General features: G+C 41.7%; 1 protein-coding gene across 6 annotated transcripts in view; it reads right to left on the reverse strand.

The window, feature by feature from the left end:
- Nucleotides 1-14,718, reverse strand: part of C3_1H11orf24 (chromosome 3_1 C11orf24 homolog) — a 222,630-nt gene extending 207,912 nt beyond the window's left edge. For 4 of the 6 annotated variants that reach the window (XM_069223045.1, XM_069223042.1, XM_069223043.1 and 1 more), the window contains exon 1: nt 14,449-14,717. The gene's annotated coding sequence lies outside the window, so the exon portion shown is untranslated. Of the gene's footprint in view, nt 1-14,448 lie in introns of all 6 variants that reach the window. The other 2 variants (XM_069223047.1, XM_069223046.1) reach the window with 2 other exon arrangements.
- Nucleotides 14,719-16,346: the final 1,628 nt, after the last annotated feature.

Below are 16,346 nucleotides of genomic sequence, written 5' to 3' on the forward strand. Positions count from 1 at the left end.
AGGAGCATTAACACTTGTTTCACTATTCTGTGTTCCCCAAAGTCTCCTGATAAAAACGGTACGCCACTTGCGTGGGTAGGCCTAATGCTCACCACAGGAAACACAACATGGACACATCACATTTTTACATTGAAATCGGACATGTTTTTTGCAAAGTGCCTAGCTGAGGATTTTAGCCTCTAGCTCAGCCGGAACCTAGGGAAACCTACCAAACCTGTGCATCTATATAAACTAGACACCTAGGGGAATACAAGGTGGGGTGACTTGTGGGGCTCTCACCAGGCTCTGTTACCCACAATCCTTTGCAAACCTCACAATTTGGCCAAAAAAACCAAAACACTTTTTCTTCACATTTCAGAGACAGAAAGTTCTTGAATCTGAGAGGAACCACAAATTTCATTCCACCCAGCGTTCCCCCAAGTGTCCCGATAAAAATGGTACCTCACTTTTATGGGAAGGCCTACTGCCTGCAAAAGGAAATGCCCCAAAACACTATCTGGACAGATCAAAATTATCAAATACAAAACTACCTGTTTTTATGGGGGAAGGAGAGGCACCTGCGTTTTTGGTCCTGGGCTCAGCAGCCATCTAGGGAAACCTACCAAACCCAGACATTTCTGAAAACTAGACACCTGAGGAAATCCAGGGAGGTGTGACAAATTTAGCTTAAAAAAAAAAAAAAAAAAAAAAAAAAACATTTTCCCCACATTTCTGTGTGGAATCACTACACCGACACAAATTTCCTACCACCCAACGTTCCCCTCAGTATCCCAGTAAAAATTATACCTCACTTGTATAGGTGGGCCAAGTGCTTGTATCAGGGAAGAGCCAAAAACATGTCGAAATTGAGGGGGAACCAAAGCGGGTCCAAAAGGGCAGTTTGAGAAAAACATTTTTAGGCTGACAAGTGCAGCAGACTTTTTATCAGTATAGATGAGACAAAACTGGGTGGTAGGAATTTTGTGGATTCCTGCAGATTCCGGAAGGTTCCATCACAAAAATGTGGGAAAAATGTGTAATTTCCAGCAAAGTTGGAGGTTTGCAGGGTATTGTGGGTAAGAAAGTGGTGCGGGGTGCATGTGAGCCACACCACCCTGGAATCACCCAGATGTTTAGTTTTCAGATGTGTCTAGGTCTTGTGGATTTTTCTACATGGCAGCTTCCCAAAGTCCATAAAGTGCAGCCCTCACCATTCCAAGTGGGACGATTTTGAGAGTTAGCCAAGCTCTCATGGCCCAAATGTAAAACCGAAAACCAAAATAATCAAATGTCGTCTTGCTTGCTGCGGGATAAAATGTTGTAGTGTGCAGGGGAGAGCTGAAAGACTGTTACCCCCCTTCAGTTGGGATGGGGGCATAACCAGGCCCATACTGGTTGGTAGCCACCACCCCACTATTTTTTTGTTGTTGTTTTTTAATTCCCTGGCATCTAGTAGACTTTCTGCCCTCCCCGGTATGTGGATCAGGGGTAATTGCCCCATCTGCCCACTGGTGGGCAGAACAACTTTGGTCCCATTTATTTGGGGTGGGGGTATAGCCATAACCCCACCCTCTTATTTGGAGAGAAAAAAAAAAAATCATCACTGGTCTCTGGTGGGATTTCTGCCCCTCTTGGGGGGAGATGGGCCTTCCAAAAATAGGCCGACCTGCCCCTAGGGGGGCAGATATGGCCAACAGTAATGTGCCCCCATGGGGAGCGACCCTTGCCCAAGGGGCTGCCCCTCCAAACAAAACACACACGCCAATCCCTGGTGCCTAAGTGGTTTCTGCCCCCCCCCCCCCAGGCAGAAATGGCCTAAAATAAATTTGCCCCCCCCAGGGGAGCGACCCTTGCCTAAGGGGTCGCTCCTCTTGCGTGAAATTGGTGCAAAAAAAATAAAAAAATAAAAAATACCCGGTGCCTAGTGGTTTCTGCCCCCCTTGGGGGCAGATCGGCCTAATAAAAATAGGCCGATCTGCCCCCAAGGGGGGGCATAAATGGCCTAAAATACATTTGCCCACCCCCAGAGGAACGACCCTTGCCTAAGGGGTCGCTCCCCATATATAAAAAACAAAAGTAAACAAACAATATATCCCTGGTGTCTAGGGGTTTCTGCCGCCCCGGGGGCAGATCAGCCTAATTATAATAGGCCGCGAAAAGGCCTACAAATATGTTGCCCCCCCCCTGGGGAGCGGCCCTTGCCCATGGGGTCACTCCCCTTATGCGCAAGTATGAAAAAAATAAAAAAAATAAAAAAATCGCTGGTGTCTAGTGCTTTCTGTCCCCCTTGGGGGCAGACTGGCTTAATGAAAATAGGCCGATCTGCCCCCAGGGGGGGGGGGGGGGGGGGGGGGACAGAAATGGCCTAATGTAAGTTTGCCCCGCCCCCCCCCCCTGATCGGAAGAGAAATGTTTTGTTTTCCATCCCTGCCCTGGGTGGGGTGGGAGGGAAGCCCACGGAGGGAGCGCCAAGCTCATGTGCCAGGATGTAATGGTTACATCCTCGGCACAGGAGCACTGTGCTGGTGGACATAACCATACGTCCCAGCACAGAACGGGTTAAAGATTAAATGTGAAAACAGTGCTTAAAAGTCAATAGCAGTCAAAAGGTTACTTGCATTAGCGAGGGATCGCTGCAAATTCAAAATCCAGGCCGACCGCAATTAAGGGAGGCCAGCTACAGAACCCACATAGGGTCCGCTGAAACGGTACCTTTGATGGAGCAAAGTGCTGACATTGAAGACACGATGCATCTGTATTTTCCACACAGTTGAGTCACTGCGTCGTCAGGCTCCACTGAGGCGAACGCAATGTGTCTTCATTGGGCCACGCAGGCTGTGAAGGCCTTGGTGTCGAGGGAGCGATGCATCAGAATTTCCCACACAGCTGGGCGACGTGTCGATTTTTGCAGTAGACAGCTGCAGAACCCACTTCCGAGGCCCAGAAGTTAGTGGGGGCACCTCAGGCAAGGGTGAGACTCACAGACAGCAGAGTCCAGAAGCATCAGGAGAGTTGCAGACAGTTTTTGATATCCCTCAGACTGCAGGAGAACAGGGGGCAAGCAAGCCCATGGAGATCACTTTTGGAGGGAAGGAAGAGTCCTTCCAGCATGGTCAGAGAGCAGCAGGCAGCAAGGCAACAAGCAGAAAAGAAGTCCTTCCAGAGAAGCAGTCCAGTTGAGACCTTTAAGCAGCACAGCAGTCCTTTTGACAGAGGTTCAGTTCCAGATGTGTCTGATTTTAGGGGTCAGAAACCCAGTACTTATACCCAAAAGCGCCTTTGAAGTGGGGGAGACTTCAAAGAGTGGCTTTGAAGTGCACCAGTTCCCTTTCAGCACAGTCTTGTCGGCCAGAATATCTGGAGGGGGCTGGAGGGATGAGGGTGTAGCCAGTCCTTTGTGTGGGATCAGGCACCTATTGTTTGAAGTGCAAGCATGAGCCCCTCCCATCCTTCCTGCACAGAAGACCCTTCAGTATGCAGATGGATGTAGATTCAGTTGAGTGTCCTGTGTCTGATGCTGTCTGGATGGAATGCACAAGTGTAGCTGTCACCCAGCCCAGACATGTATTGGAGAAAGGCTGTAAGGCACACAGGGCAGTCGTAGCACAGAAATGCCTACTTTCTGAAAGTGGCATTTCTAAAATAGTAATTTTAAATCCAACTTTACCAGTAGAGAGGATTTATCATTACTAATGTAGATTAAGGAATTCCCAGTGCTGGCCAATGAGAGAAGCAGGCCTCACAGTAATGAAAAATGACTTTGGGAGTTTTTCATTACCAGGACATGTAAAACTTTAAAGTACATGTCCTACCTTCTACTTTACATGTCACCCTCCCCTGTGAGCTACCTAGTACCTACCTTAGGGGTGATATATGTAATAAAAGGGGAGTTTAATGTTTGGCAAGGGGTTTTAAATGCCAAGTCGAGGTGGTAGTAAACTACACACACACACAGGCCTTCGAATGGCAGGCCTGAAACATAGTTAAGGGGCTACTTATGTGGTTGGCACAATCAGTGTTGCAGGCCCACTAGCAGCAATTAATTTACAGACCCTAGGCACGTGTAGGGCCCCTTATTACGGTCTTATAAGTAAATTAAATGTGCCAAATGGGTAGAAGGAAATATTACCATGTTTAGGGGAGAGAGCACAAGCACTTTAGCATTGATTAGAGTGGGTAAAGTGTACACAGTCCTAAAACCAGCAAAAACGAGTTCAGAAAAAAATGGAGGGAGGCAGGCAAAAAGCTGGGGGGCAGGGGGAGACCACCCTAAGGCTGTCAGGTCTAACCAGGGTTAACTAAATTAATCAGCAAGAAAAAGGCAAATTATGTGGTATAATGTGGCATGTTTTGTGTTAGTACTACCTCATTATTTTGGCATTTTTACATGTTAACACTTTTAGGGCCAAAGTTCCAACTTGTCAGTACCACTTTGACATCCAAAAACACAAATAACCAACAGAAAGGTGGCCAATCAACATTTGAGAACGGCTTTACAGTGCGCTGCAACTCAATGCAATTTTTTTTTATAACTTTTGATCCATTTGAGGTAGAAAGAAAATGTCTATTTTTGCTGACAACTGTAGATTATGCAGCAAATCATGGATTAGGAGGCAAATCCATAATTTTGTGGAAAATGTAGCGGCCGCAAAATTGCATCATTCTAGTTGTCCTTGTTATAAAGGCAATAAAATTGCTAATATGCACAAAGCAATACAAAATTCCTCCTATGAGGACCAAACCATGATTATCATAGTGCAAATCTTCTATCCTCATGGTTAGTTTGAGTGGATCAACAATAACAAAACCCTTGCCTTATCTGTAAGACTTCATGTAACACAATACCTGCCAGTCTTTAGCATAGTGCAATCACAATCCACCTTTAAAACCTATTGCCATTAGAACATGTTTTTCACGAGTAAGTCAGATCTACTGGCATTTGAATAACTTATCATAATAAACAGATTAAACCTATGGAATCGGACAGATTTTCCCAATCAACCAATAATGCTGATAGCCTTTATGACTGGCTTGACAACAGGAAGCGACACAGACCAGAAGTGTGAATAAGCTGGCAACCATCATGCATGCAGTGATAAAATTACAAATATGTACAAAAATTACAGTTGACAAAACAATGTCTAACCTTATCAAAAAGGACCTAGCAATGATTATCACAGAGAAAATCGTCCAATCCCCACTGTCAGAGGCAGTGATCAAACCACAACTCTTGTTTACTACAGTAAACTGTGAGATTTCTTGAAACAAAATGCCAGTAACATAGTTTGATTACAATTCATTGCTGAAAGTTCTAATTGGCTTTGGGTGTGGAGCTATGTTGATGTAGGATTAGGCTCTTTTTGTTGAGGGGCTCCCAGAAACCTTTCTAGGTTTATCACGTACAGGTTACCCTGTTGGTTTCCTTCCTATAGGTTGAATGGAAGCTGCGTCAACTGGAACTGCCAACCACTACCCTGTTTACAGCTAGGCTGCAGGTGGCACGGGAAAATGTGACTCCCTTCTTTGCCACACCAGAAGAGCAGTGGTTGGAAGCCAAATGGATCCCAACGAACATAGACCGAATTGATTAAAGACGGAAGAAGACAATATAGGAACAAGAAACTTGACCGAGTCTAAATCTGAGGAAAGGAAATAGGATAAAAACTGGTCAGGCTCCCAGAACTAAGCAAGGACATTTTGAGATGGGCCTTCACTACTACACACTTCTGTGTCCCGGGAAAAAGTACCATGGCACAATCGGCTGTTCGTAGGTTTGTTGCATGTTTAACACTATGGGATGTTTGCAGATGAATCGTCAACACTGAATAAGTGAATGTCATATCAAGAATTGTCCTCCTAGGCCATATGAAGCAATTTGATTTTCCATAACAGAATCCTGGCTAGACTGTATACAAGAATTGTCCTCTGAGGCCACATGAAGGAAATTGATTTCCTATAGCAGAATCATGGCTAGACATACTACACATCACTGGACCACTTCTGATCATACTTCATTCAGATACTGGCAGGCCGAGGTATTTGAGTGTCACAAATATGTGCAGTAAATTACAGATGTAAAAGTGCGATCTTATATAGATATATATATATATCCCCAACAAAGAAAACCTGCATCGCACTTTGTAAAGGCTAATACTTCAATATTATTTATTCAATGGCCTTGCAACAACGGTCGCAACGCGTTGGTATTATAATATGGATATTATGAATAGAGGGATCGGTCCACCCCCGTGCACCGCACCAGCTATTGAGCGCGTCATTAAACTGACCGAATTGTTCATGATATATATATATATATATATATATATATATATTATTGTTAAAAAACAGTCCTGTGTTCCTTCCAGCATTCGCCTGACGAGGTTGGTGCTCAGTAAATGGGCACAGGACCCATTTTATATCCACTCAAAAAGTAATCCAAAGTCTGGCACTCCATGCAATTCACTGGCCTTTGTTTATTTAAAAAAAATCCATTAAACAAAACATAGGGCAACGCGTTTCAACCATCACGGTCTTCTTCCTTGGCCCTTTTTTTTACAAGATTACAACTAACAAGATGTTTCCCCTCCCACTTACTATATATACCCTTATCCATAGACATAGAAAAAATCTGTTTTTTTTGTGTGTGTACATCAAACAGTGTCAAATTCTAATATTATGATATTATGTTTTATCTCCATTTCATATTACCTTCCCTTCTAGAGTAATAATGAACAATAATACAGATGATTGGATGAGCCACTCTATAAAACACTAAATCATCAAATGGGAATTCATGTAGGCCTTTCAAAAAATAAATGATAACCTAACCTGACATTATTACAATTTGCCTCTGCCTTTATATCATCTGACTAACCAATATGAACAGAAAGTTCTTCGTCCTTGTTCAGTCCCCAAGGATAACGACTATTTAGCTGAATAATATATTCAGATTCCAGTCCCCTTAATTGTTTCTCTCTATCACCTCCTCTCAGGGTACCCAGGACCCTGTCAATACCATAAAATTTCATCTTCTCAACTTTACCCTCATGTTTCTGGTTGCAATGCCACGCTACTGGATAAGCAGCGTCTTTGTTCAATATTGCTCTCCAGTGCTCAAGAATACGTTTTTTCAGAGGAAAAATTGTGCTGCCGACATATTGCAACCCACATGGACATTCAATTAAATAGACAGCGAAATCTGATTTACAGCTTATATATTTCTTAATGTTAGCTCGCCTACCCGTAGGTAACTCATATTGTTTGCGATTTGAACTGTATCTGCACGCTTTACACTTGGCACATTTATAAAAACCTTGATGTTTATCTAGGAAAGTTTCTTTTGTCTTCCTTGTGTAACTATGTACAAGAATATCCCCTAAAGATCTACTTCTTTTATAGGTTATCCTAGGCGTACGACTCACTAACTGCCCTATTATTCTATCAGCCTTAATAAGATGCCAGTACTTTGTGAGGATCTTTTTGACTTCTGGAGAATATGCATTAAAAACTGTCACAAATCTCGGGGTATTGATACCTTTTCCTCTCTTTTTAGGAATCGATAGTTCCGCCCTTTGAACTTCTTGTGTCTTTCGGCATGCATTCTTCACTATTCTATGTGGATATCCCCTAGATCTAAATCTCTGTATCATTGTTGTTCGTTCTCTCTCAAAACTTTATGAGGTACTACAATTCCTCTTAGCTCTTAATAATTCCCCGTAAGGTATACTCCATTTTACATTCGGTGGGTGGTGACTTGAAGCGTGTAGAATACTATTCCCAGAAGTACTTTTTCTGAACAATTTTGTATACAACGTGCCTTCTTCTACACTAACTTCTAGAACTAAAAATTCCATCACCTGTTTGTGTATCTTATATGAGAAATGTAAATTCCGATCCCTATTCGGTAATGAATTCAAAAAATCATATAACGTTGATTCTGGACCTTCCCATATCATAAATATGTCATCGATATATTGTGTCCAGAATATGATATGTTGGAACCATTTTATATTCTCATCTGTCAACACCAATTGTGTTTCCCACCACCCCATAAATAAGCAGGCATAACTGGGAGCAAAGCAACTCCCCATCGCAGTCCCAGTTATTTGTCTATACAATTGATCCTCATACATAATGAAATTATTTTCCAAACAGAATCTTAACATGGTCAAAAGCAGTTCAGAATGTTCCAAGAGTTCAATTGGTTGATCCCTGAAGAAATGTCGACAAGCCTGAATTCCCTTCTCGTGTGGGATACAAGTATATAGCGATACTACATCTATAGTTACCATAGTGTAATTAGTTTGCAAAGGAATATTCTGTATTTGTGTAAGAAAATCTGTGGTATCTCTGCAATATGAGTTTAAATTAAATACATAAGGACTCAAAAAGTAGTCTAAATAAACAGAAGCGTTCTCCAATTAGCTGCCTCTTGCTAACACTATGGGTCGACCTGGAGGGTTTTCAATATCCTTGTGGATCTTGGGTAGCAGTTAGAAACACAGTAGCACTGGTTTCCGTACCAGTAAAAACGTATATTCGTCATCTGACAGTAGACCTCTACTGACGCCTTCAAAGAGCAAGTCATGAAACCTGCTTATGGAATGCCGGTAAGCTGACATTGTAGATAACTCATAACAGGCTGGATTAAGCAATTGCCTCTTAACTTCCTGTTGATACTTAATAACGTCCCACAACACTACATTACCGCCCTTATCCACTGGCTTTATCACAAATGAGGTTGCTTTCTTGTAAAAAGGGCCAAGGAAGAAGACCGTGATGGTTGAAACGCGTTGCCCTATGTTTTGTTTAATGGATTTTTTTAAATAAACAAAGGCCAGTGAATTGCATGGAGTGCCAGACTTTGGATTTCTTTATGAGTGGATATATATATATAGATATATATATATATATATATATATATACACACATATACATATACACACACACACACACATCTCAAATATTTTGAACCCAGATGTGATGGAGTAAGTTTGTTTCTTTTTTCGTTGCATAATTTTTGTACTGATGATCAACATATCTGAATAATTATTAAACCCAGCTTCTTTTGATGGATATCTCCATGATCTGACCCATGTTTACATAACCTATGCACTCACTCGTAGGTGTCATTTTCCTATTGAGAAACCTTGTTTCTCAATAAGAAGAATACGAAACTGGGGGCATTGCCATGACAGGAACAGTCACAAAAGAAACATCAATGCACCCTGCATCCCAACACACTCTGCAATGAATTGATATTGTTTGTGTCATACGACTTACTTTTGATGCCAAGAGTGGAATACTAATGGGAGGGTTCTTTTGCAGCTCATCCGGTGGTTTCCTAATCTTTTTTTCAAGTACTTTAAAAAGGGATATAGAGCCGTCAGCTCATCAAATGAAGTTTTATCTGCAGAGGCAGACACGGAGCAACAGTGCTTTCGTTGACAACTAAAACTTCAAAAGTAATTTTAATTAGGGTATCACCATCCAACTTCTTCCTGCGTCACAGTGTAATGTGCCTGTATTCGGTCATCAAGCATGTGGAGGCAGCCAGGTCACCTGTAAGCCTGGTCTCTGCAGCTAGAGCCTTAGCATGGTTAGAAGTTATTCCTTTAACATCCGCTAAGCGAATATTGGGTTCCGAATCTCAGAAATGTATATTCTACCCCTATGTCCTGGGAAAAGGGTGCCTGGATGTTGTCAATCAGCAGATGTCCTGGTTGTGATGCCTGACAGGGCTCATGGCTGCTTGTACTTTCATTCTGCTTCATGTTGTTTCACGGCTAGAAAGTATTCACGTTGCAGGAGAGAAATGATCTACAAATAGTGGAAAGAAATATGGGAGTACTTTGGTGAGCTCTTGTATCTCCTCATGAGAAATGTATTTTAATATCCGAAAGTTGCCTCCTCCCTCCCCCAACTGCAACACAGTACTCTGCCACTGCACCTAGTCTTTGTGATGTGAGGCAATATTACTGTCAATCAAGAACCCTGCTACCTTACTACCACTGCTTGGGGAAGGGGACGGGAGGAGGAGTTCAATTTTCTTTGATCTAGCTGTCAGCCCTCCCATGCTGCAGCGCTACAGAGTTTCGGCTTGGGGATGTAAGGAAGGCATAAGGTCAAAGCAGAGTCACAGAATACCCACTGGCAGACCGGCCAAATATTTTTTGTCAGAGAACCACAAGAGTCCTGGTCACAGGTCCTGGCTTTGTATTTCGCCACAACTCCTGAAGTTCGCTGCTACCCCACTAGTGGGACACACTAACACACTACTTGTTAACTGTACTTACCTGTTCACACTATCAGGCTGGGCTAATTTTTGAGGCTCAAACGATAGGGTTTTTCGTTTTTTTCGATTTTCCTGTCTGGCAATTGCCCTCTAAGCCTACTATGCACATCCTCCCATCTGCCCAGTTTTTATCTAAAACCACTACAGCGTCCCAAAGTAAAAGTCTGCAGCCAGCCTCCATGTATAAAACTGGCAGGCTTACACTTTCTATTTCACAATCTGTCACACAGAACATATGGAAGAGGAACACTTGTTGGGCAGTTGAGTTTGATGGGCTCATGGAAATTGTGTGCGTCTGCTCGCCTCCTCCTCCTCCCTAACTCTTGTGACAGACACGGTTAGCGAGCGTTAATATTGACTGTCCCCATGGATTAATCCCGTTGCTGTTGTTTATGTGGCCCGTGTGAGCACTGTACAGTGGGGGAGCACTGTGTCAGCAGGGCCCAGCAGAGATTAAAATGTACTTTAGCAGAGGAGAAGCGTCAGGCCCTGTGACCATGGTCAGGTTTTGACTTGCTTCGCTTCTGACACTAGGGCAGCTCACTGGCCTCTATCTCAAATTTAGCTACCGTGGCATTTACTGGTTTTAGTGTTTTAAGGAGACCAGGGTGCCAATGTTTGCTCCCCTAACAGAGTCCTATTCACCTGAAAAAAAATAATAATAATTCAGGCCGGGTATCCAATGATAAACCTGTCCATTACCATTAACACTGCGATTATTGTTATTTGGCAATTTTAAAGGTGAGAAACCTTCTACCGATAATACCCAAAATCAAAGATATACAGTGCTGAATGTCACACCGTTGATTTGCAGGAAACCAAAGATATGGATCTGGGGCAAAACAAGGATATGCCGGCAGAGCACTTAAGTGCTTTGCCAGTAGTAAAATAAAATACCGTTCACGAACCAAAATCCTCATGATTGAAGGGAATTATGAGGTGATGATAAAATGCTTGTCATCTTTAGCTTTTATATGGTATTATAAGTCAAACTGAGACCACATGCATTAACTGGTCACTGTTATCAAGGGAACCTGCTCGTTCTACCTCTGCTGCCTGAGTAATCTGCACAGCAGTTGAACTCTGTGGCTCTGAGATCTCAGAGAAGTCATGCGTGGGGGTAGGAGAAGTAAGCAGGTTAGGTGATGGAAAGGTTACTGCTTGAAAAAATACAAATTAAAATAGGAGAGGAACCCACTTTTGTCACTCATGCGTATATCTTCTATAAGATATGTTTCTATGCGATACCTTTCACTGTTTAAATCAACGGCAAGAAACTAGAGTGAAAGTCAAGATGCTATTTTATGTTCCCAGAACAGCAAGTAGTGCATAAACCTAAAGAAAATATCCACATTTACACTGACTAAACAATTGGATGTGGATATGGCTTGTTCAAACCTTCACACTAAAATGTGTTGGGCTGGATCCCGTGATACTGGGTCACTCACATCAAGGTTTTCTTTTCTTTTCCACTAAAAAGAGACCAATCTGACTCATGGTTGGGCCAACCAAAAAACGTTTTTTTGTAATAATAACTAACTAAAGATAGCTATATCATACAATGAACACCTGGTGTTACAACCTAAACATACCAAAACGTATTTGACTCTGCCAGATGTTTGTTCTCTGTCAACATTAACAGAAAAAGTCCCCGACTTCTGTTTTTTCAATAACAGTATTATTGTGTACTGCTGATTGGGTAGGGGAATTTGTTTATGATTTAACTTAGTAGACCTGTGGGTCTGGCAATATTTCTGTGATCTTTCATGCCCAACAGGGCCCACCATTGCATCCAAGGAACTGGGGATTACAGGCCTCGAAAAATTATATCAGACCTATAGGTCTAATGACTTGTATAATACACTCAATTGTGTGATCCCAGGCAATTATGTTATTTCAGCGAGTTGCTTTTATCTTCATTATCACATACGCGAGCGCCTTCAAATATGCGAAATCAGCATATCTGCTGTACAAAAAACTATTTCTTTGATCTAATAGACTAAACTTTTGCTCCATGTATAACGATCAAGCCCACATATAGGGTGCGCATGACCCCTGAAGTGCCTCTTAGTCCACCAATAGCATTGTCATCAGGAAGGGGGTCAGGAATGTTTGTCAGTTCATATTTAAAAACTTATTTGTAACAAATATATTACTATAGCATAATGTGTTAGTGCATTGCCATTTACAAAACAGACTTTTTCCACTGAAATAGCCAAAATGTACAAACTAGAATGTGAGGAAATCAGGTTTCACCAAATATTTATAATTTGTGCACCACCAAATAAAGCATTCTGATTTGTTCTGATCTTATTAAAATCTTTGTTTCCATCTCACTTCAGAATTTAAAAAAAGTACTTGCCTGAACACTGAAATATATTTTGATATTATTTGTAGAGTTCACTTACAACATATTTAAATGTTGTGTGCCCAGCACGATTATCAGGCAGTTCACTTTCTATGTAGTCGGAGAAAGAAAAGTAAATAGCAGTGTACTGGGCGAAATAAGCAGCAGTTTTAAGAAGAAGACATAAGCTGACATTTGGCCTGTGTCTCTGAATGCACAGCAAATGTGACAATATAAAAACAAGATTTAAAGGAATCTAAACTGCTCATGCACCTTCTAAACGAACAGAAAACGCATTCTTTGCCAGATTGAGCTCCCTCACCAGACCGGGCCAGTAGGCCCTAAAAATAGCTCATCCTGATAAAATCTGCCTCACCATAGCAAGTGAGTGAGTAGATTACCTGAAGCCTGGATTAATATTTAAAATTATGGACCTCATTGTGACTGTCTGTACCTGATAAGATCACAGTCCTGTGGTTAACTTTAGCAGGGTCCCATTAACTTCATGGGTGTGAAGGTACTGGGTATTCCAAGTACAACCCTGAGAAATAAGGAATTAGCAGATGAACTGATAATTGTGTGTCCTATTCAACCAGTAATTCATTGTTCCGCTCCACAGTTTTCCCAGAGTTTTCAGTTCTTTTGAACAGTCGAAGGGTCTGGGGGAAAACAAGATGTGTCCACGGTGCTTCTTCAGACATCATAATTCCATTGGGCCCATATCATCAGGCCAATTAGAATTAACATGTCACTTGCAATGAGGGCCTAAGTGTCTCACAGGGATCAGGGAGGCAGAAACAGTCGCAGAATTAAATTAGAGCATTCTACTTTCTTTATTAATGTAGTTATGAATCAAAATATCTAAATAATTGGCATTAGTTTGAAAGGAAATTAGATCACCATCAGCCTACACTCTCTTGCCTTAGTTTCAGAATAACATGATAGTATTTTAGTCTACGTAGGCATACATCATAAAGATTACATCAGCAAACACAGGCGTGGCTTTCTTTTTAGTCTTTCCTACTCAGAGTAAGTTTTAAATGTGATTATTAACTTCTAAAAAATATTTGCAGCTAAAGAGTTAATAGTCTTTCAAGTCCTGTTTTAATTTTATTATTTGCTCACTCATAGTTGCTGTTTTGCTTTTCCAATAAACAAATAACACAACACCTTAAAGCACAATGAGCTTCACATACCTAACTTGGGCAATATGCAATGTTTTGAGACACGAGTTGGACAAATCTATTTTTTATTTTCTGGTGCATGAATGTAGATGACGCAAACTCCTTATACACTGACGACAGCTACGGATTATTTGTTAAACCTGGTGTTTTTATCCATGCATAAATCCATGGTCTCTTGTGTGAGCACTTAACATTGCATCAAGGGTTATGAATGTTACGTGCCCTGTAATTCCTGTCCATTACGAGTCTAACAAAGAATTTACTTACTCTTGTAGCACTTCTGAAATCCAGGAGCGAGGGTGGGACACTAAAAAGAACTAATCACACCTATTCACAACAAAATCTTGGTGAACTGTTTCACTGCTCTTAAGCTACACAGGGAGACCACAACACTTCATGAAACTGGGAAACAATTCATTCAATCCTGAATTCCGTGTCACATGCCAATGTATTCTGGGACTTTTAGTCTAAATTCTTTGCAACTGATCTGACTGGACAAACACGATTTACATTAACAGCAAAACACAACGATTTCCTTACATAGTACGGTGTCGCTAACTGAAGATTAAAGTAATGTGTACTTTGAGGATGCTATACAGTCCTGTGATGCAATTAAGTCCACGCATACAGCGGAGTGTACTCACCTGCATGGATCCCAGTCTCGGGTATCAGCTCATTTGTCCCAGATTTCCTCATAATACTATGGATACGTAAGGAGTCAGCATCTCCGCATTCCCGTTGTAGGAATCCGTCCACTGATGCAGGCGGGCGTGTACAGTAACTGACACAGTACCAGGAATACATGCAGTCCTCGACAGGGAGGCAAGGGTCACTACGACCAATCCTCAGCCACGTTGCAAGTTCAGGAAACTCAGAGTCAAATAAAGCGACTGACACAAGTTCCTCCAGTCAATCCAATGCCACGGTGCAGGCTTCGTAGCCTCATAGCTAATGAAAAACTGACTACGGTTCTCACAGCCAATCACATGACAACAATTATATAAGCCAATCACAACACGTTTCTCACAAGTAACACAGAAATACAAAATGAATTCCATTGTTTGATTTGTTGAGACGATTTGCCTCTCACCGTTCTGGGACGTGCGTTGAGATTAAGCAATAAGAAGGAACATCGGTCCTGGTTATACCATCACGGAATATCCAGGGAACTTTTGGAAAGCTGGACTTCTCCTTTAGCCCCACCCCCCTTTCAAAGTAGCTTCGCACTTTTACTAGCCTTTCTGTATGTATGTAATTATATCCTACAGGCCAACATTTTATAAAAGGAAAGTGAAAGATTTTAAAAAGATAATCGGGGGCGGGAGGGCTATATTGACGTTCCTATTGAGGTTAATTGTAGAAGAGGCAATTTCAGGTGCGAGTCTGGCGATTTTGAAGCACAAATGGCTTCATTTTGGAACTAGGTCTATTGCATACATGCCAACATTTTGGAAGAGTAAAGTGGGACATTTTATAAAAATGATCGTGAGATTGTATTCCTCCCATTGACTTCAATTGAAGGAGATGCAATTTCAGGCATGAGACAGCCAGAATAAAGCAATTTTTGACTTCACATATCGGGAGTCCCCTGCATGAATCATGTATGTATGGTATATGTAACAGAACTAGAAGCAGTGCTGGCATTGTAAAATATTCACTCAGAGAAACCACCTTGTCGCCTGTAGGTTTCTGCTCCGCTTCAAAAAATGACACCAGGACAAAATGTGCATATTTCTCTGGGTCGGCTGATACATAAATTTGGGGGTCAAGGTGTTCCAGAGAAAAGGGAGTGTAGTCAAGAGGGGCTAGTTTGGAAAGCAGAATGCGACAGTCAGCTAGTACAATTATTTTTTTTAAAAAAATTGTTTTAAAGAAATTGGCAACACTGACGAATGTGACAAATCTGTTCTAGCTTAATTAAAGAGGCTGCATTTTAAAATGTCTTACAGGGTTATAGCACCGTTGCCAAACTCTTTGTGTGCCCAGCAGTTTTGTGGGAATTATAATGTCTACAAGTAAGGATGAAATCTGATTCCTACACCTTTGTAACCTTCATTATCGTACATAGCATTTCCTGTACTTTTATTTACACAGGCACTCTACTCTGTGTGATGTAAAGCACTATGACACCCTACACTGAGATGCTTGGAGATATAAAATAACTAAATGAAAAAATCAGCAGGTGCCATTTAAACCATTATTTGTGTATTCACTCCTACACAGATACATTTTGCATTCTGATAGGTATTGCACATCTCTTACATGAAGGGGTTGAACAGAGTCACAAGCCTTCCCTCAAGCCATAGTTTCTTCAAAGAACTTGCGAAGTGATAATCTGTGGGCCTTTGTTTCCTTCCATTGCATTGACCTTCAGGGGTTAGGCTCCAGATGGCTCCCAGCCCGGCGATACTCGAAGAAAACAAAGGCTAATGATCCTTTAATTTAGACCTTTTTGGGGTCTGACTGGAAGTGAAAAAAGAAAGAAAGCCAGCTCATCGCCTGTAGGTTCGCTTCGAAAAATGACACCAGGACAAATTCTGCG

Source organism: Pleurodeles waltl, chromosome 3_1 (assembly GCF_031143425.1).
Source record: "Pleurodeles waltl isolate 20211129_DDA chromosome 3_1, aPleWal1.hap1.20221129, whole genome shotgun sequence".
NCBI lineage: Eukaryota > Metazoa > Chordata > Amphibia > Caudata > Salamandridae > Pleurodeles > Pleurodeles waltl.